Raw genomic sequence first — 22,500 nt, forward strand, 5'->3', positions numbered from 1 at the left:
GGTTTAAATGGGGAGAAAAGAAGTATTACTAACATAGCAAGAATTTTTGAAAGCTTGGTTTTTAAAAGCAGGCAAATTTACTTTTACATTTAGGAATTAGATTTTTAATCCTATTTTTGGCATTATGTCGATACTAGAGTTGAAAAGATTAAAAAGAATTGTCCTGGGTTCAGCAGTAGCAGTCATGTTTCTCCTTCTTGGTAGCTGGTGCAGTGCAGTGTTTTGACTTTCAGCTCGGGAACAGAGCTGATAGCGATGTTTTGGTTTGGCCAAGGACTTTGTGAGCCTCATGCTCTGCCAGGGGGGAGGGGAAGCCGGGAGGAAGCAGAGACAGGACACCTGACCCAAACTGACCAAAGAGGTATTCCATACCACAGCACGTCATGCCCAGGATGTAACTGAGAGTTAGCCGGAAGGGCTGGGAGACGGCAGGGTTGGAGAAGGTATTGGTCGGAGCTTGGTCGGGCTGGGGGGGCGAGTTATCGGTCAGCTGGTGCTGAGGTGTTGTATTCTCTTCCCTTGTTATTTCCTTTGTCATTATTATCATTGGTGGTAGCAGTAGTGATCTGTGTTATACCTTAGTTACTAAACTGTTCTTATCTCAACCCGTGGGAGTTGCATTCTTTTCGATTCTCCTCTCCGTCCCTCCGGGAGCAGGGGGAGGGCAAGAAAGGGGGGGAAGTGAGTGAACGAATTACCTGACTGGGTTTAAACCACGACAAGAATTAAGGATGATGCTCAGTGACCAATAAAAGAAGTCATATACTAATCGACATTTCAAGTCAATGATCTACCTGTATAACCTTTGTCACACACAGGAAGGGAGGGGGAATTTTCCTTAAATCTATAGCCAAAATCTATATATGACCAAATGAAGAGTTTGAGGATAATACTTTTGTCCCTGTAAATTAAAAATTCATATTTTTGGTGCTAACTTTTATCAATAGGTGTTGAATAATTAAAAATATTACAAATGGCTTGCTGTCACAATTTTGTCCATTAGCAACCCTGTGCAAATATCCTAACTTTTGTAATATTCTAGGGTCCTGCAGTGAGCCTTATTTTAGGCCACAATGCTGAGAAAAAGAAGTTGTTCTGGAACAGAATTAACATCTAAGTAACCTTCACTTGTATACATTGATATTTGAACAATCGTTATCATGCTCTTGTATGACAACAGCACACCAAGATCACAGTGGTTTTACAGGAGTCAAAAGCTAGTTTCCAATGGGCAGAACTTTTTCTTTGGCAGATCTAACAGCAGGTTACCTCCACACTGTGTTCATGTACCCTTTTCATGCTTTCTTCCTGCCTCTGTATTATGTCAATTGTCCTCATCTTCTGGCGGTTTATGTTTAACTCAAGTACAGGCATCAGTGCTTATGGCGCTTAGGAAGAGTCAGCACCTCAAAGAAGGTCTGTTATGGGTTGATGGATATTCAACTATCTGGGATAGAACCAGAAAACCTAAAGTTTTGAACTCTTTCTTGGATGACAAATCTGCATCTGTTCTCAACACGGATTCATTTATGCCAGGCATTCATGTCTCTCCTTCCCCTGCCATTTGTGGCAAGGTGGAAGCAAATGTCTAGCATACACATTCTTTCCCCAGCTGGATTCAGGTATAAAACTTTCTGACAAGGAATAGCAGTAAAGGGACCAAAGCTAGCTCTGAAGATGAACTTAAGGCCCTTGAAATCTGTAGCATGCCAAGATAGCTTTATAATTTTCTTTTGTTTTAATTTAAACTAAAAAAAAAACATAGAAGGATGGGCTGCTGAGTTCATCTGTCACACCATCTGTGGTTGCCTAGCAGAATTACTCCAGCCTTGAGCTGGAGGAGCTCCCATTTGCAGCTGAACTGCAGTTGGGGATTTTATTAATACATCTCTCATTTATATAGCACCTTTCACTCTCAAGGATCCCAAAGTACTTGTTAAAGGATAAAGCTGAGAACTGAAGACTGCTAGAAGAGGAGAATTGGGAAAATTCCCTCCTTCCTGGCCAGTGGCTTCAAAACTTTTTACTGAAGAAGGCGTTTATTGCTGAATTTGTTGCTCACTTTCATTCCTCTGAGTGTGGCTCAATGGGAGGTTGTGACCTTCGGGGCCTTGTGCAGCCATGAGCTGATTTGTTCCTGCTGAGACAATTGCAGATATGCTTGTTTTATTTCTATTGTATGTATGACTGACAGTTCGTAAGCATCAGTTATAAAGCTTTTTATATATACATACGTACACATATTTATATATATTTAGAGTACAGAAAATAACTAGAGGAAGAAACAACTGTGATCAGCTGGCATTCAGGAAAATTAAAAGAAAAAATAGAGCCATAAAACATGTGGAATAATCAGCAGTTTTCAGTCAAATGGCATTTAAATGCTGCACTGATGCATAACCTGCCCTACTGTTCTGCGAGGTGGGAGGACAGGTGATATGTCAGCTGTGCTATGCCGTGTAACTACAGTAGAAGGGCTGAGTTAATGACAGACACAAGAGTTTGGATGAATGTTAACACGCTGCTATTTCCATGCTGAGATGAAGTAGCAGGGCTTGGATTTATCATTAAAAGAGACCCAAGAGGCTCTCACTGAGCCAGCTGCTAGGGCCCTAAAACATATGTCGCACCCTTCAGCTGTTCATCAGTACAAAAGGCTTCCATCTCAAAGCACTTGACCTTGTTAGCCTCAGTGGTGTCAGTGATATTTTCAACAGGGAGACAACAGATCAAGTATGAAGAAGAGAATCTCTTAAGGGAAGTGTGTGCAGTCCCTGGCAAAATGACTTCAGAAGTGTAGCCTGTAGATAATGGCTGCTATTTCTGTCATTAGTGATTTGTAAAGCTGGTAGGCTGCTCCTGTTTTTCAAAACAGTTGTAGATAAATAAAAAAGAAATAGCAAGAAAATAAAAATATGTCAGTCAAATAAATTTCAAGTGTCAAATAAATTAGCTCACCAGATTCTGAGATTTCTAAGCCTTCTTCCACACATGCTGCACTGGTCTTTGTATTCTTACTAACTTTAAGGGGAGTGCAGCTTGAGTAAGGACTGAGTGGGGAGTTCTGAAACCAGAGAGAATCATTATAAGAATTACAGCAGCAATATCACCCTGACATTTGCAGGTAGTATTAAATGATGGTGCTGATGTGAGAGTGCTTTAGCAGACGTGATACTGATGCACAGCTCTTAGGAAGGGTACTGCATCCTCTCAGGTGTACATGAGTTAATTCTACTAGTCCCTTCACACTCTGCATTTCCCAAAAGAAGAGTAAAGCAGTCCTAATCAGATTTTTTCCTCAATGGAAGGAGCCACTTCAAGTCTGATCCTTAAGGCCCTCCTGCACTATAATTTTGTGAAGGTAGTTTGTACATATGGAATATGTGTGTGTAAAGGTATATTTTTCTATTTTATCCCTCTGTAATTAAAATGCTATGTTTTTTTTCTAGTCACATCCATACTCATTCACATACACCCATATAACACTAACCTTTAAATATATCCAGAATGAAACACTCCACATTTTACACATCTGCCCTGGAAGGAGGGAGGTAGACAAAGGATACAGAACATGAGAAGAAAAAAAAAGCCACGACAGATGTTAGTTAGGTTGCTTAACACTGTGCCAGAAGGCACTCAGATCCTGTGATGCTGAGCACAGTCTGAAACCTGCACTGCATATCACATAACTGTTTTGGACCTTCAAAATCATGAGCTTTTATGAAAAATCAAGAGATTGTAAAAATAACTGTTTGGTGGGTTGGTTTTGCTTGTCTTCTTGTTGTGGTCTTTTGGGATTGTGTTCCTTACCACAGAAATGATGCAAAGTCAGGTGGTTTTTGCATCATCTGGAAAGGGAGCCATACATAAGTGGGTGCCCTGTAAAGACTATAGGGTACATACAGCTGCCCTGTTCAGCTCTGAAGTAGGGCCTGATTATTGAGGAAAATATGCCACTAGCATATATCAAATCCATCCAGAAGAGTGCCAGCTGATGCACAGAGCATCCAATCCCTGAAAGAGCTTCTGGGAGCTTGCAGCTGCTGGGAATTTGGAGGCAGGGGATCTCCCCTCCCTGTTACCTGGTGCTCCACAGTGGAGCTGTTGGGAGGAGGGATGCTGTAGTGGTTGCTGTGCTGAGCTGCATCTCTCTAGGTTATGGGGGCAAGAGATGAATTGTCCTCAGGAAAGATCTGCAGTTTCCAGGTTGGATTTTTAGAGCTCAGAGGCTCTAGGATGGGACTTTTAAATGAAGCACTTTGCTTTTGCCTGCTCTGGTGTATATGCTGTAAACACTCTTGGGCTGGATGTGGGCCAGGGCCAGGTGAAGGGGCAAACCTGCAAAGGGGAGGAAGAGCTGCATTGGTGCGCTGAACTGCCTGTGCAGAGAGAGGGCATGGTCTCAGCCTTTTTTTCTTGGCTCTTGCATTGTGCATTTCTTGCACACACCTCCCTTCTTGTGAACAAAAAGGGAAATCTACTGGTTACTCAGGCCTGTTCAGGTACACATGCATCTAATGTGAGAAAGTGGTTCATCTCATTAGGGACAAAGAATAGGAGAGGCAGACAGCTGTTTCTAACTAGGAACAGCAGATTAAGTTTTTAAGCCCTAGGTTGCTAAAAACTTCTTTCAATTACTTGAGCAGAACTGTAGTTCAGTATCTTTGAGGATGGTGCTGGAGTTATTTGTGAAGTAATGTTGCAGTTTTCATTGTCTCCTAATGCAAAATTATATTATAATGATACTTGAGAAGAATGTGAACATTACTTTGATAGCTAATACAGAAAGCAGATACAACAGTTTTTGGTAGGATAATCTAATGTATGGGTTTTTTTTTGTTTTTTTTTTGTTTTTTTTTTCATGCAGAAGTGATTTAATGATGTGTGAGATCTGACAAGTAAATCTCCTTAATGGTTCTCACCACAATGAACATTGAAAATAGCTCTTTTTCATACAATACAATATGTATTAGATAACAGCTGGTAACTGATAATATGGAAGAGATCAATTCTGCAGGCTGCAAAGCACCTGTATTTCTCATTGACTGATAAAAGTTGGAAGTATTCAGTGCTTCAGAAGATGTTTCCAGTACCCTCCAGGATGAGTTTGCCAAAGGATTTGGAACTGTAATTTAGTTATTGTTATGTTAAAGCCTCAATCTTTTAATGCAAAGTAGCTGCAGAAGGGGGAAAAGTATCTAGAGTGAAGATCACTCTATCAGTGATTAAAATACTTTATGGCATCACTGTGAGTACTGTTCAAGAAAGAACATATTGCATCAATAAATTAAAAGAGTACATCTGATATACAAGCTGCAGCAGTAATGTTCTTAAATCTAATATACAGAAGTTTGTTTTTTTTTAATAGTAGTAGAAAATTCAGGCCACTAAAACCACCTACCGTTGTTGCTTCTGGTAGTAAAGTATACCTTGGTTTGCTGATAAGTTGTGAAATGAAAATATTTATGATCACAAATATATTATAAATAGTTGTAGAAATCTTGACATGTGGTATCTGTATGAAAGAAAGTCTCAAACCGCAGACCCAATACTGTTTTATATAAATTTTTAAGCTAGAAAGAAGGAAAGAGACAGATGAAACGGATAAAATTTAAAAGATAAGAACATGAGGCTGTACATGGAAACAAATATCTGTCTCAAAGCACAGCTAGTTATAATTAAAGCAAGACATTTTATTCATGTATTAGGGCTGCTTAGGAAAACTGTTGTCAGAAATTATGGGGTATTGACAAGCTTCCACTTCTGTCACTGCCTAAGGTCCTGGGTCATCCACACTTCAGGGCATACCCTTGTGGCTGTCCCACTCCTGTCACCTAGAGGATGCAATGAAACTGCAATATGTGTTTAGCAGCTTTGTTAGCAGGTCTTTTATGATTGCAGGTTGGAATAAAATTATTCTTGCCACTTAAACATGTCAGTAGAGTTTGCAAGGTTCTCATCTGCTGCCTTTCACAAGCTGTTAAAGTGAGAGTATACCAAGGAACAGAAAACTAAAGGACGAGGGTAGTGATGGTATGGGTGGTTGCATTTGCTTTAGATGGCCATGGAAGGTGGGAAGGTAGCACTGCCCACCTGGGTCCCCATGCCTACCTGTCCATGGGAATCTCATGCTGGAAAAAGAAGGAGGGAGACCAAGGGAGACTGCACCCACAATGGCTATAGGTCTGGCTTGGGAGTGTAAGCATAAACAATTAGGCTTTGTTGTCCCCATTCTGCAGAGCTGCTTTCTGCCAGCTCTGCTGCAGCCCTGCTATCTTAAATTAACCACAGCTCAGTTCGTTGGGCCCTAAAAATAGAGAAAAGCTTATAATGAATCTTGCTTTGGTATGTTTCAAAATATATGCTTCTGCTAACTCCTTGGCTGGGTAAGAGCATCTCTGCTACAGTGTGTTTGCAAGCATACATGGCGCTGTGCCATGTTGTCAGTTCCTCAGATGGCTCAGAGAGAGATAAACTGCTCTTCTCCGAAGAGGGATGAGAAGAGCATGCCTCAGTTTGGTGGGAAAATAAATGAAAATGGATATCCTTCACATGTGGCTGGTGTTATAAGTCCATGAGCCATCACCCAGGAAAGCACCCTACCGCTGCTGGGTATGCTTTGCCCTTTGTTTTCTTTTGGGTGCTGCATGAGTGAGAAGGGGTAGGGGGAGGATTCTGGGTTTTAGAAACCTGCTTGTGGGTGCTTTGAAAGGGAAATCAGACAAATAGGCTCCTGTCTCTCTGTTTCCTGGAGTGTACCCAACTGAAGAATAACACATTGCTTAACCTGTGGGAGGAGAGTGTGTTTAGAGTACCTCTTGGCGATCTTGAATATTAGCCACTGAACATTTCTCTATTTTTTACTTATATAGTCTCTAACAAAAGAATATGAGTGGTGGGGAAAATAGAAATTTTCTTTATTCTGTTTGAATAAGCCCTCAGTCCATCTTATTTCTACTCATTATAGGATCTTGAATCCCTTGCAGCTACTACAGACACACTTTTACATGTGTTAATAGCTTAATAACAAAACCCCTAACCATGTTTTCTTTTCCTTTTTGGGAAATGTCCCACAGTGTCGACACACTTTGTAGTGCTTAAAAGTGACCTATGTTGTTTACTCAGTTGCTCTTTGTTACTAGATATTTCTCTACGTCCTTACTCTTCGTCACAGGAATCATTGCCTGCTTACTCCTTCCATCTGTCTGACACCATATGCACATTTGAGATGCTTTCATTTTGAAGCAATTTTACTGCTGGTTGACTGGATTCCTTTTGGTCCTTACTTTCAGTAAGTGGGACTGCAAGGCTACTGCAATTTTTTCCCAGGGGCAGATGACATGTGAGGACATTACTTAGAGCTTCAAGCCTTCCAGGAGCCCTGGCCTTCAGCTATGCCCCCATTTCTTATATTAAGAAAAAAAAACCATAACGAAACAAAACAAAAAAAGAATTTAACTGGTATATTTTGCCAGTGTGTTAAGGCAGCAGTGGCACCTCGTTGTGATGGCAAAGCTATTGCAGTGTGAATAGGTTCTGCTGAACTGAGACATTTATACTCATAAATGTGCAAACACAGGTGCTTCCTTCTTCATCCTATGTGGCAATGTACAAAAGGAACTAGTGGTTTAACCTGTGGCTCTCTTCAAATAACTTTCTGCCAGACATTTGGTTTGCTAATGGAATATAACCTTAAGAGTTAAAACTTTCCTTCATTTTCTCACTCAATTCCTGTGTGCATTTTGTCAACCCCCTTATTTTTATCTTGGCTCCTATATGCTGACACAGCACCAGTTTTCTTGTCTAATTTTATAAACTGTTCAGGCGTGCCGTTATTCACTGTTTTCTTTTAATTATGTATTCTTGTTAATCTTTTTATCCTTCCAAAGTTGCAGATTGTGATTGACACGTGGTATTAATTAAGGCATATAATTTATGACATTGGAGCTTGAAATTAATAAGTGACAATACAATTACATGGTTTGCCTAATTGTCCTTCAGTAATATAAAGATTGACACTTACTGCAGCATTCAAAGTTAAAAGCTCTCAAACAGATAGTACAGCTGAATGTAATCACCAGTGAATCTAAAGTAAACAGATTCACTGTGAGGGACAGGCTATTGGGGAACTACTTCTCCTGTGGCCTTGTTTTATTAAATAAATGGCTGTATGTGTACAGGTCAATCTCAGAATTAAATTCAAAGTATATTTTTTCCATGATTTTCATTTACAAATAACTTTTCTGCCATATACATTTGTATTTCCCTTCAAATCTCTATTCCCACCTGGCAAAGTGCCAGTATTTCCAACAATAACACTTGTTCTTGTTGATCCTATTCACATCACTGCAATTTTCTTTACGTCTCTGTATAGCTGTCTGAAGATTGGCAACTTACTATGTTATAGGAACACCAAATTGTTCTTTGTTAATAGCATAGATTATGGTCCCGTGATTACTGAAGAATATGAGAAGTAGTTTTTGAGTGAGCATTGTTAGCAGATTTGGAACTTTGAAACTTAATTTCAAATGGCATCTTTGTTTTAAACTGCAAATTTTCCCTTGAGATCAAACCCAGTCTAATCTGGTCCCCTGACTCTGTGCTAATGCCTATAAAATTTTGACTGATTTTGTCAAAAGAAAAATATAGGTATGTACTATATGTAGACAAGGTATTAAGATTATTCTATTTGAAATTCCTGCAGCTTTTAAAAAAGCAAATCGCTAGCTTTGCGTTATTTCAAACAAAGAGAACTTCAGTAAATATTTCAATTTTAGAATTTTAAAGGTTAATTCCTAGAGATAAGAATATTAAGAATATAAAGACTTCTTCAGCCATAATCTTCTGAAAGAATTGTTCATTGTTAGACAAAATACTATTAGTGGAATTTTAGTTTACTGCCAAATACCAGAAAAAGTAGTGCAAAAGATAAAAAAAAAGTAAAAATAAAGTTGCTTCCCAACATCTGTTATTTACATGAACTATTAACACACCTTGAAATACAGTGCTTGAAGACACTTGCTCCAGGATCCATCAAAGTCCAATATCTTGATGAATCTGGACTTCAAGGTTGTGAAAAAAACCCCACAGATCGAAAGTCTTACTCTGTATATCTGCCTGTGCTGTCATAGTGGTATAGAACAAAATATAAACATAGAATCATAGAATAGTTAGGGTTGGAAAGGACCTTAAGATCATCTAGTTCCAACCCCCCTGCCATGGGCAGGGACACCTCACACTAAACCATGTCACCCAAGGCCACTGGAGGTGTTCCAGCCCCCTGATCCTCCTCGTGGCCCTTCTCTGGACTTGTTCCAACAGTTCCATGTCCTTTTTATGTTGAGGACACCAGAACTGCACACAGTACTCCAGGTGATGTCTCACAAGAGCAGAGCAGAGGGGCAGGATCACCTCCTTTGACCTGCTGGTCACGCTCCTTTTGATGCAGCCCAGGATACAGTTGGCTTTTTGAGCTGCAAGCGCACACTGCAGCTGGGTCATGTTCATTTTCTCATCAACCAACCCCCCCCCCCCCCAGGTCCTTCTGTGCAGGGCTGCTCTGAATCTCTTCCCCGCCCAGCCTGTAGCTGTGGCTGGGATTGCACTGACCCACGTGTAGGACCTTGCACTTGGCTTGGTTGAACCTCGGACAGCAAACTAGTGAGAGAAAGAAAATGGTGGGAAAGGGTTGTACTGTGCTCCTCACACTTTTCACTGTAGCTGGTTAATGAGAAGGGTCAAACTTGTAGCTGATTCCATTTCCTTTTAATTGCTGGGCTGCAGCTCTACGATCACTTGTTTTGCACATTGCAATCTTGTACCACCACACCTGTGGTTTCCTACGGGAAGGTCCTTGTTACCACATCCCACTGATGGGCTAGAAATCTTCTTGCAATGCAGAAAATGGGGCCATTAGTGCCTCAGCCCCTCAAAAATATTGTCATACCCTAAAACTGTGATTCTCTGAAAAACTCGGATGCATGGAAAGGCTTGTTGTCCACTAGTTTTGGATCTTGCTGATAAGCAAATGAAAAATCCATCTTTAAAGAAGCTGAAAGTCTTCCTCAATCGCACACTTTGCTAGCTAAAGAAAATGAAATATTATGTTTGATTCAAAAGCCAGTAACATCCATGAGATGTTATAAGAATATGAAACAGCATAATACCATTCCCTGTGGTGGCATTCCGCTGGTTTGTTTTTTTTTTTTCTATTATACTTTAGAATGAATTTTAAGAACTTGATTTTCAGAAGAGCTTTTCTATATTTTTATGCATTTGTGATTTGAAACAGCATTCAACGAGAGGTCTGGCTAATGGCATGATTTGGAAAATCAAGGCTAAGTTACCAGGTGAAAATGGTATGGAGATAGCAGGGTGTATTGTTAAAGTTACTGAGATGTCTATTCCTAATAATAGTTAAGTACACATGATATGATGCATCATAAGTGTCTGGTGATTTCTTCCACAGCTCTGGCATGTGGGGCATCACATAATCTTCCATATGAATTGACTTCTATGTTTCCAAAACCTCAAATATGCTTATAGTTCATAAAATCATATATAGATTTATGGGTAAGGCTTTATAACTTTCTAGTACATATTTTACCAATGCTGGCATTTGTTTTTGAAGTCCAGCAGTGGCAACCAAAGGTAAAATGGGAGTATACTGGCAAAGAAGTCATTTCAGAGGAAGCATTCTAAAAATGTAGAAGTCTTAGAAATAAAATCCACCATAGCATAAACCAAATATCTTAGTGGTTTTTGTTGTTGCCATTCTGTTCTTGGGGGGGTGGTGGTATGTCAGAAAAATGAACCAAGTTTAAGTTGCAAGAGAATTTTTAAAAAATTCTACATGCCCTTATATTTATTCATCATATCATTCTGCACCAGCAACCCTTCAGAAAGTAATTGGAGTGTTTGGACTGGAGACAGGGCACAGTTGAGCTGCCTGTTAATAACACTGCACATCTCAATAAATAATTCTTGATTTCATTGTCGTTTCATTGCAGTGGTTAAGGAAGGGTGACTTGGTTAAAACAAATGCAGATTGATTCCTCAAGCAACATGGTTCAACCTTGGGTGCCTATGCATTATGATCAATAATGTTTACAGTCTTTCTCTGTCCCCTCAAAGAGAATGTGACTGCAGTTGAAGGGAAAGTGATTCTTTTCTGCTGGTGACATTTTATAAGTGTGGCAGCCTATTTCTGGGAAGTCTTTTTGTTCAATGTTGGCATAGAAATAAAAATCATCAGACGTGCAAGATGTGAATGGGCATGTGCATAGACCCCCCCTTTTTTTTTTTATAATAGAGCAGAGATCGATAAAGCTCAGCAGAAGAAGGTAACAGCTGTAAGCAGCCTTGTACGGGGGCTGTAATCCTGGTGAATAATGTTGCTGTCATAACCGGAGGGATAATTTAATGCTGACACTTAGCAGCATGATAAATAGCTTGTCAGACATAGGCAGTGACAGAGTCAAGTGAAACTGCCCATGACAAGTTCTGAAATATTAATCTTCTACTAGACTGTGACTGTGCTGAAGGGCCAGCATCATACAGAAGGCTGGGAAGGGAGATGCTTTGTAATATAAACAAATGTACTTCAGGACAAAATGCTTTTATTGTGCAGAGATATTTCCCTTTACAAGGGCTACTATTTATACTATTTCTGTACAGTACTCCAAACATTTGTGCTTTGCAACAGTATATTATATATATATACTCCAACATAATTTCTCTGAAATGTTTCCCATCATACCAGTAAGAGACTTTTGGGCTTAGAGGTTAATTTTTGAGAAACATTAAATTGAAAAATATGAAATTAAATTAATGTAACTGATTTTTTTTTCTTCTCTTTTCTTTCCCAGCCCATCTACCCTTCTTCCAAAGATTTTTCCAGTTTACCTAGGAACCTTATTGTGAATGTCACATAAGCAATGTGGCAGGGTTTCTTATGCCAAACACCAACTGATTTATGAACTGCTCTTCCATTAGAGATGACCTAGAGTGATGGTGGATGTAGCAGACACTAGATATTCAAACCAGACCATTTGTTTAGGTGTAATTTGCTTAATAAAGTACTAAGCTATTGTGATCTGCAAGGAGATGGAGTGGTCCACATGCTACTCTGAGAATTATGTATCAGAGACTCTTTCACTCCTTTTGAAAACTATTTTGATTACCAAGCCTCCTCGTGACAGGCAAATGTTCTGCCTTCATTCAAGATCAGGGCTGAAATAAATAAAATCTGAGCAAGCTATGATGGACATGCACTTAATGAAGATAACGCAGGATACAGCAAGCCAAGTAATAAGGTTTGATATATTGTGCATCAACTTAGAGAGGCGCATGTGACTGCTGCCAAAACAATATTAGCAGTGGTCTGGTGGTAACAGTAGTGAGAAGCATCTTCTAAAGTTTATCAGTTTGCCATAATAGTAATCATATGCCTATGATTATGATCTGAAAGGTGGTTGATTTCATTTGAAAAATTCAGGGCTTAATGGCTGTAAATGTGCATTGTCATCTTTAATAGTACTCTAACTTCTGTCTTGAAGAGACTGTAAATTGAGCTGTCAATGAAACATTGGCTCAAGGTCTTACTTATTCATCGATGCAGCATGGGTGGATTGAGAATGCAGCATAGAATCATAGAATAGTTAGGGTTGGAAAGGACCTTAAGATCATCTAGTTGCAACCCCCCTGCCATGGGCAGGGACACCTCACACTAAACCATATCACCCAAGGCCTCGTCCAACCTGGTCTTGAACACCGCCAGGGATGGAGCACTCACAGCCTCCCCGGGCAACCCATTCCAGTGCCTCACCACCCTAACAGGAAAGAATTTCCTTCTTATATCCAATCTAAACTTCCCCTGTTTAAGTTTTAACCCATTACCCCTTGTCCTATCACTACAGTCTCTAATGAACAGTCCCTCCCCAGCATCCCTATAGGCCCCCTTCAGATACAGGAAGGCTGCTATGAGGTCTCCACACAGCCTTCTCTTCTCCAGGCTGAACAGCCCCAACTTCCTCAGCCTGTCTTCATACAGGAGGTGCTCCAGTCCCCTGATCATCCTCGTGGCCCTTCTCTGGACTTGTTCCAACAGTTCCATGTCCTTTTTATGTTGAGGACACCAGAACTGCACACAATACTCCAAGTGAGGTCTCACGAGAGCAGAGTAGAGGGGCAGGATCACATCCCTTGACCTGCTGGTCAGGTTCCTTTTGATGCAGCCCAGGATACAGTTGGCTTTCTGGGCTGCAAGCGCGCACTGCAGCCGGCTCATGTTCATTTTCTCATCAACCAACACCCCCCCCCCCACAGGTCCTTCTGTGCAGGGCTGCTTTGAATCTCTTCTCTGCCCAGCCTGTAGCTGTGGCTGGGATTGCCCTGACCCACATGTAGGACCTTGCACTTGGCATGGTTAAACTTCATGAGGTTGGCATCAGCCCACCTCACAAGCGTGTCAAGGTCCCTCTGGATGGCATTCCTTCCCTCCAGGGCATCAACCTAACCACACAGCTTGGTGTCATCGGCAAACTTGCTGAGGGCGCACTCAATCCCACTGTCCATGTCAGCGATGAAGATGTTAAACAAGACCGGTCCCAACACTGATCCCTGAGGGACACCACTCGTTACTGGTCTCCAGCCAGACATTGAGCCATTGACCACAACTCTCTGTGTGCGGCCATCCAGCCAGTTCTTTATCCACCGAGCGGTCCACCATCAAATTGATGTTTCTCCAATTTAGAGACAAGGATGTCGTGTGGGACAGTGTTGAACACTTTACACAAGTCCAGGTAGATGACATCAACTGCTCTACCCCTGTCCATCAGTTCTGTAGCCCCATCATAGAAGGCCACCAAATTGGTCAGGCAGGATTTCCCCTTAGTGAAGCCATGCTGGCTGTCACCAAGCACCTTGTTGTTGCTCATGTGCCTTAGCATGCCTTCCAGGAGAATCTGCTCCAAGGTTTTGCCAGGCACAGAGATGAGACTGACTGCTCTGTAATTCCCCGGGTCATCCATTTTCCCCTTCTTGAAAATGGGGGTTATATTTCCCTTTTTCCAGTCGTCGGGAACTTCACCTGACTGCCATGATTTCTCAAATATGATGCCAGTGGCTTCGCAACTTCATTTGCCAGCTCCTTCAGGACCCGTGGATGGATTTCATCAGGATCCGTGGACTTGTGCGTGTTCAGATTTTTAAGATGGTCTCGAACCAGATCCTCTCCTACAGTGGGCGCAAGGTCTTAATTCTCAAGCATGTTTGGCTCCACAGCCAGCACAGTACCTAAGAGTCTCTGTATATATCTGGCAACATATTGCCTTATTAACATTGAAGAAAGGTGCCTGGACAGGGTCTGAAGTGGCTGAAGAAACGCCAGTGTTTTCAGCAGTCTCATTCTCTAACACATACATTGGTCGAAGTGCCACATTGTGCTGTTCTGAAATTCAAAAGGAGACATGTACAGTTGTGTGAAAGACTACTGGCAGTTTTTTGTTAAAAGGCAAGGTGAAGTCTGCAAAGAGTTGAATTACAGTTCTTAGTACTGTTTCTTCAAGTTCAAGGAAGTACGATGAATACAGATTACATGAAAGCAGACTTAAGAGCAAATCAAATGAAATGGGATTCTATCTTGAAGTCAAAAGGCCCAAGCTACTTCACCCCTGTTTGGGAAAAGAGGAGATTATGTTCTGATTCTAAAAGCAGTTCAGTATGCTCTCTTCAATAGCATTAAGATTTGAATATGTTTCATTTATTAATGGTTTTAGTGTAGAAAACATTAAACATGGTGCTGAAGCTCTAAATAGTAGCATCAGTAGGTTACTGAAAGTGAAATATTATTAGGACTTGTCTTCTAAATTGGATCAACCAGTTGTTTCTGAAGTGGCATGCAAAATGGACGGGCCAGGCCTGAAATATCATAGGTTAGAAAAACAGTATTGTTTGACCCATTTTGCATGGGAAGTGACTTACACCTTTCAGAGTTTGAGAAATATAGCTCTCTTGGTACGTGTATTTTTTGAAAGTAGTGTATATATTACATATGTACAATATCCTGATCATTTTGTGCCTTAGAGCCTGACTTGGCCTGTTCATGTCGAGAGATAGTTAACTTATCTAGATGAAATATATTCTGAAATTTTCACAGCAGGATACTTGCACTAGTCCTTTATGCGATTGCAGTTGTCTCCAGTGCTGACAAGGTAGACTGTTTTGGAGTCAGCTCCAGTATTAAGAGAAAGTTATTTGTACTCACTAATTACCATAGAATCTTAGAATCATAGAATAGTTAGGGTTGGAATGGACCTTAAGATCATCTAGTTCCAACCCCCCTGCCATGGGCAGGGACACCTCACACTAAATCATGTCACCCAAAGCCTTGTCCAACCTGGCCTTGAACACTGCTGGGGATGGAGCATTCACAACCTCCCTGGGCAACCTATTCCTGAACTTGTGCGCGTTCAGATTTTCAAGATGGTTTCGAACCAGATCCTCTCCTACAGTGGGCGCAAGGTCTTCATTCTCACAGTCCCTGCATCTGCCTTCCAAGACTTGGGTGGTGTGGTCAGAGCCTTTGCCAGTGAAGACTGTGGCAAAGAATTCATTCGGAACCTCAGCCTTCTCCAAATCTTGTGTAGCCAGTTCTCCCGATAGCTTCCGGAGAGGACCCATGTTCTCCCTAATCTGTCTTTTATTTGCAATGTAACTACAGAATCCCTTCCTGTTATCTTTCACGTCTCTAGCCAAGTTTAATTCTAACTGGGCCTTAGCTTTCCAGATAACAACCCTGTATTCTTCCAAGGCTGCCTGTCCTTGCTTTCACCTTTTATAAGACTTTTTTTTTCCGTCAAATTTTCCTCAGGAGCTCCTTATCCATCCAAGGAGGTCTCCTGGCCTTCCTGCTGCACTTCCGTCTAGTTGGGATGCAACACTCCTGAGCTTGTAGCAGGTGATCCTTGAATATCAACCAACAGTCTTGGGCCCCTCTGCCCTCTAGGACTGTATCCCATGGAACCTCATTAAGCAGGTTCCTGAAGAGGCCAAAGTCTGCTCTTTTGAAGTCCAGGGCAGTGAACTTGCTGCACGCTCTTCTCACTGTCCTGAGGATCTCAAATTCGAGCATCTCGTGATCGCTGCATCCAAGGCTGCCCGGGAGAGTCACATTTCCAACGAGCCCTTCCCTGTTGGTGAGCACGAGGTCAAGCATGGCACCTCTCCTTGTCGGCTCCTCTATTACTTGCAGAAGGAAGTTGTCTTCCACACAATTGAGGAACCTCCCGGATTGCTTGTGCCAGGCCGTACCGTCCTTCCAACAGATGTCAGGGTGGTTGAAGTCACTCATGAGAACAAGGCCCTGTGAGCGTGAGACTTTTCCTATCTGTCTATGGAGTGCTTCATCCGCAGGTTCTCCTTGATCAGGCGGTCTGTAACAGATCCCCACAGTAATGTCTCCCATAGCTATAGTCCCTTTAACCCTGACCCACAAACTCTTTGTGGACTGCTCACCTGTCCCCAGACCGAGTTCCATAGTCTCCAGCCTATCCCTAACATAAAGGGCAACTCCCCCCCCCACCTGCCGGGCCTGTCTTTTCTAAAGAGCCTGTAACCTTCCTTTCCAACACTCCAGTCATAGGAGCCATCCCACCATGTTTCTGTGATGCCTATTATATCATACCCCTTAGACGTGCACACGTCTCTAATTCCTCTTGTTTGTTCCCCATGCTACGGGCGTTTGTATAGAGGCATCTGAGCCCAGCTCCAAATGAAGCTGGCTCATTGGCTGGAGCAGCTGGGATATCTCTACATTGTTCCGAGCATTTATTATAGGTGCTGTTATAAACACAGTGTTAATAACACAGTGTAATGTGACTTACTTCTTGTTCTTGATTTTTAAAGGTAATGTTTTTTTTTCTGTATAAACACACACAAACTTAGAAAATAGGTTCAGTAAGAAAATTCATTTAATGATTTCAAGAGAAACTTAAATTTTTACCCAAAAAGATAGATTTAGCCTTTTAGTCTTATGAATTATCAGGTTTTCTGTATGTAATGCATGTGTACCATAGTAATTCAGTTGATGTTTTCTGTCATCTTTTTATATAATACTTTAATCTAAACTTGGTTGTTTAGTCTAAACTTTGCTGAATGAGTATTTCTACTCATTCTCTATGTATTTCTGTTTTGGTGTTAGTGTTTCATGAATACTATAAAACTACACATCAAGAAAAGATGTTTGGCAAACAAATTTTGAGCAGAGAGATCCAGAAATCTTATTCTTTTTCCAGGTGTAGAGGACAATATCAGCTGACTTTACACAGAGTTTTTAATGTTATGTCTTAGGCAGTCCTGAATTGCAGAAGACAAAATGCTGGCAGAAAATATTTAGCTAAGCTTAAAAGTAATGAAACTGAGAATTGATGTTTGTCTGTAGTTTTATAATTTCTCTGTACATCTGAATTATTCTTTCATGGTAATAAGTATTTAGCATAATCATTTATAAGACTGAAATCCAATGCTCTCTTTTTAATTATTAAATGTATTTAAAATAAAAAAAAAAAAATCCAACTGGTTAAATTTTTTCCAGAAAACCTGCTGTTAAGAATCCCTATTCAGTTTGCTAAAATATAGTAATAAAACAACTTTGAAATCAGGTAGCAGAAATAATTCATATTTTTCTGAAAAGAAAGGAGGGGAAAGTTAGCAGAGTAACTAGAGGAAGTTCCTGAGTGACAACATACTGATGAATCTTCGTATACCCAATCTAGGACAATTTTTCATGTTGCGTTACCATAGCAGAGAGATTTACTTGCTATCTCATTCCCAGACAGCCACTGAAATCTCTCTGCTCTTCTCCAACAATATGGATTGTTTCACCAGAAACACTGAAGTGGTTTTATTATGTACAGAAAAAAAAGGATGGGGAGCTAAAAGGCCACAGATTAAGCATATTCATGTAGTATGTTAGGCACTGAAATTTGAGTTTCTTCTTTGCTCTAATTATTAGAGTGTAGGGAATAGTTGTCGCTTTTTGACCAATGATGAACTAATAATTTGTGGTTTGTTTTGACCAATAATTCCATCTTTAACACAAGAAACATCTCAGATGAAAGTTTTTCAAAACCAGCATGTTTCTCTGAAGGGGTCTGGCTTCAGTTAAGCAGGAAATAAGTAATTACATGTTATGCGTATTTAATAAAGCATTTTTTTCAGCTCTTTTTATCTACCAAGCTCTTCGTATAATGTTAAAAAATGATTTATTGAAACAATGGAATTAAAAGAAAGGGAAATTGATATAATGAAATAATAAGTTTAATGATACATGACAAATTTGCAACAGCGATGGCATTTCAAAAGGTACAAAAAGTGAACCCTCTTCAAACAGAAAATTTACCAATAATTGGATCTGTGTTAGGGGTGTGTGCTGTTTCAGCTGAAGTCTGTGTAGACTGGCATAGCTGCCTACAGGACAGAAATTGCCCATAGGCAAAACCCTCAGGGACATAATTTCCTGCACGATTTTTCTCTCTTGGTTTCTTGGAGACCTAGATGCACAAAAGAATTGGTGTTGTCCAGTACTAACACTTACTGGGCAATCTGCACAGTCCCTGAGGGATCTTAGCATCCTGGAGTTCTTGTTAAAGGAATTCTCACTATTAATTTGGGACTATGTTTTCTCATTGTTCTATCAAACTCTGTAACAAAGGATAAGAGGAAATGGCCTCAAGTTGCACCAGGGAAGGTTTAACTTGGATATTGGGAAAAATTTCTTCACTGGAAGGGTTGTCAAGCATTGGAAGAGGCTGTCCAGAGAAGAGATTGAGTTACCATACATAGAGGCATTTAAAAGATATGCAGATGTGACACTTGGGGTATTGGTTAGTGGTGGAGTTGGCAGAGCCAGGTTAACGATTAGACTCAATGATCTTAAAGGTCTTTTCCAACCTGAATGATTCTATGATAGGATGATAATTTGCATGGCTGTTTGACACTTTGGTGTGCACAGGATCCCTCACTATTACAGGCATCACTTTCTTATGCTGTCTCTGTTGCTCCCCCACTGCTCTCTGAGCACTTATGATTTGTTGAATGTTGCAAGGTAGAGCCAGAGTCGTCAGAAATAGAGGTGGAGTCATATAAAGATGTTAATCCCTGTGCTCAAAAGTAGGATTAAAGAAAACCATCTAATTGGTTCATAATGACAGGCAGCAGTGGAGAGCCCACAGGACCTCAGCTAATCTATACCAATGCTTTGTGGCTCCTGTTAATGTGGTTTTCTCATCCTTCTCATTTTAAGAAGGGGAAGATATGTGTGTTTCTAAGGACACACACCAGTGTAATTGCATGTAGTAAATGGCTGTAACTATATTGAATGTTGTGCTGGTTTTAGCTTCATAGTAGCTCTTAGGGGGCTATGTTTTGGATTTGTGATGAAATAATGTTGATAATACAGAGATGTTTTTGTTATTGCTGAGCAGTGCTCATACAGAGTCAAGGCCTTTTCTGCTCCTCACACCACCCCATCAGTGAGTAGGCTTGGGGTACACAAGTTGTTGGGATGGGACACAGCCAGGACAGCTGACCCAACTGGGATGTTCCATACCAAATGGCATCATGCTTAGCAATAGAAAACTGAGGGAAGAAGAAGGAAGGGGGGTTGTTCAGAGTTATGGTGTTTTGTCTTCCCAAGTAGTGTGATGGAGGCCTGCTTTCCTGGAGATGGCTGAACATCTGCCTGCCGATGGGAAGTGGTGAATTAATTCCTTGGTTTTGCTTTGCTTGTATGCATGGCTTTTGGTTTGCTTATTAAACTGTCTTTATCTCAGCCCATGAGGTTTTTTGCCTTCTGATTCTCTCCCCCCGACTGTGAGGGAGTGAGTGGATGTGTTGCTGGCTGGGGTTGAACCATGACAGACATAAGCAAGTATAGCCATGGTTGTGGGAAGACTTTGCATTTGCAGTACAACTGCTGTTTACAGAGCAGAAGGTGATAAATGAGGCGTGGTAGCACCAAACATTTTTGTTGCTGCTGTTGTTTTTTTTTTTTTCTTGTTTTGAAACTTACTTACATGTTGTCTTACTGAATTAGGCAAATTAGGTAAAAAAAGACTCTGTTATTAAATATGCAAAATAAGCATTTGGACCTAAATATTTCTTGATTTAGTAATAGTACACTATTCCATCTGAGGTAAGTGTTTAGAGGAAGAAGCTGTCAAACACATTGTGATTATCTGTGTGATGACTCCATAGTTTATCTGATAGTTGTCACATGAAGACTAGCAATTGTCTTTAAACAACAAAAAAAAATATTATATCCATTCTGTTTAGTATTGATTCTGTTAGAAACTTATCAAAAATTGCAAGTCATTTATTTTATCAAAAAAGTTAAAAAAAAAAACAACAAATTTTGAATTAGAGAGACTACAGGAAAAAGCTATTCATTAATACAGAAGAATTGCCATGTTTTACATTTAAATACTGTGGAAAACTTTTTCTACAAATGCTGGGATAGGTGCCATCTGGTCGCTTGGATCATCCAGCTGAAAATACTGTATGCTTCTTGTCAAAACCACATTCATGAACTAATTTTTTTATTTTTTTTTTCTTTAAAGTCCATTTTGCCAACATTATGGTATTTTCCAGTACATGAAAGCCATCAGTGTATCTCTTTTAGCGTTACTTTGTGGCTATTCTAATGATAGTGGTAGTTTTGCTTAGCAATAGTTTTATTTCTGTGTACTGTCGTATGTGATGGTGAATAGATGTGTAATATTCTGGAACTATACAGCTGACAACTTCCTTGTCTTTTTTTTTTTTTTTTCTTTAAACAACTTGATTAAATGAAATGTCATTAGGAACATATTTGCTGGGATTTTGCTTTCTTGTAAGAGTTGATATGTTTGTTAGCAATTTCTTTCCTCGGCCTCCCCCTGAAATGATGGCTTCAGAAAAGTATGTACTATGGCGTTTTGTATAACAGGAAATAAATAACGAAATTGAGTAGAGGTATGTAATTAGGGTGAGCCACACCTGTTACCTATCTGCTTCTCCTCAGCTTTGCATTAAAATGTTAATTGAGCACAGCTGCAGGATGGGCCCAATCCTCTTGGTTTGGAGTATCCTTGACACTAATGTGAATTAGTACAGTTCGCCTAGGAGGCAGAACTGATGTTCCCTTCTACACACCTGGCTTCTTGCTCCAGCACTGATTGGATAGCAGGACTTTTATCATAATGCCAGTGGTACAATTTTTAGAAATTTAGGTTTATTTATTTTCATCTGTGTGTATAGTTTTAATTTTTTATTTTTTTTTCAGTACATGAGCATGATAAAATCATAAACTGCAGATTTCAGGGTTTAAAAAATGAGCATAAATATACTGAGGTTGAGCAGGAATTGAGCTAATGTGATAGAAAATGTACACTTACTCCCACAAACTCCATACCTACTGGTTCCCTGCTTTCCTTCCCTTTCTCCATACCACCTCTTGTTAGGAGACTTCAGGGAAAGAGCTGGACCACTTAATCAACCACTGAGGAAAGGAAAGGGCCCCATAGCCGCCATTGCTCAAATGGCTAGACTTTTTCATGCTACCTGGACCATCCTTTTCGTCCTGATGATCTTAAAGGTCTTTTCCAACCTAGTTCATTCTATGATCCTATCTCAGCTGAAGGCTGCTCCTTCTCTGACAAGAAGTCCCTTGTAATCCTCACTGCTTGCTCCCTCCACCCACTTGCCCCAAATGCTGAACAATCTGCTGTTCCAGAAGCTGCCCCTGGAGAGGGAGTCACACAGCAACAGCCTAGTCAACATTTATGTTGAGGGAAATGTAATTTATAAAGTATTGTAGAAAAAAGCCCCAGTTATAAATATGCTAAGACATAGCACATAAAGTACACAAATCTATCTTAATTTTTGCATGAATGATTTTTGCTGTTTAAATATAAAAATAAATAACATTTGTGATAGACCAGCTGATAAAACAGCAGCTATGTGTGTGTGCACTTGTTTCTCCCTCCCACCCTGTTTTTCTAAATGAAATTGCAGCTGGTGTGGACCTTGTCTCAGTGTAGTCTTCAAAGAATGCTGGGTAAATACGTAGATGGTCTTTATAAGATAATAAATTTTCAGTTGGTTCACTTTGAAATCATTTGACAAGGACAGCATGCTTGTCCCTGGTTAGAAAGATTGGAACCTGCGTATAGAAACCTAAATTGATTTGATTTCCAACTCCCTTATCTTAAAATGTTTAGAAATAGGAAGGTTTTTATGATTTATTACTTGAAAGCCATCAAATCTCCTCCTGGCAAAATGAAGTAGCAGTACATACCTGTTAACCCCACATTCTGTCAATCTGTAAATGCAGTCATAGAATTTTACATGTGGGAAGTTTATTTAAGCCATGTCTTTAAGTAGTGTCTGTTTTCTAGTGCCATGTATATTTCGGTATTTATGTGAGAAGAATAAATTTAAATAAATGACCAATTTATTGTC

The sequence above is a fragment of the Pezoporus flaviventris genome, unplaced genomic scaffold (assembly GCF_033815535.1).
Source record: "Pezoporus flaviventris isolate CSIRO_AGI_PZ_B2104156 unplaced genomic scaffold, CSIRO_AGI_Pfla_v1 ptg000007l, whole genome shotgun sequence".
Classification (NCBI taxonomy): Eukaryota; Metazoa; Chordata; class Aves; order Psittaciformes; family Psittacidae; genus Pezoporus; species Pezoporus flaviventris.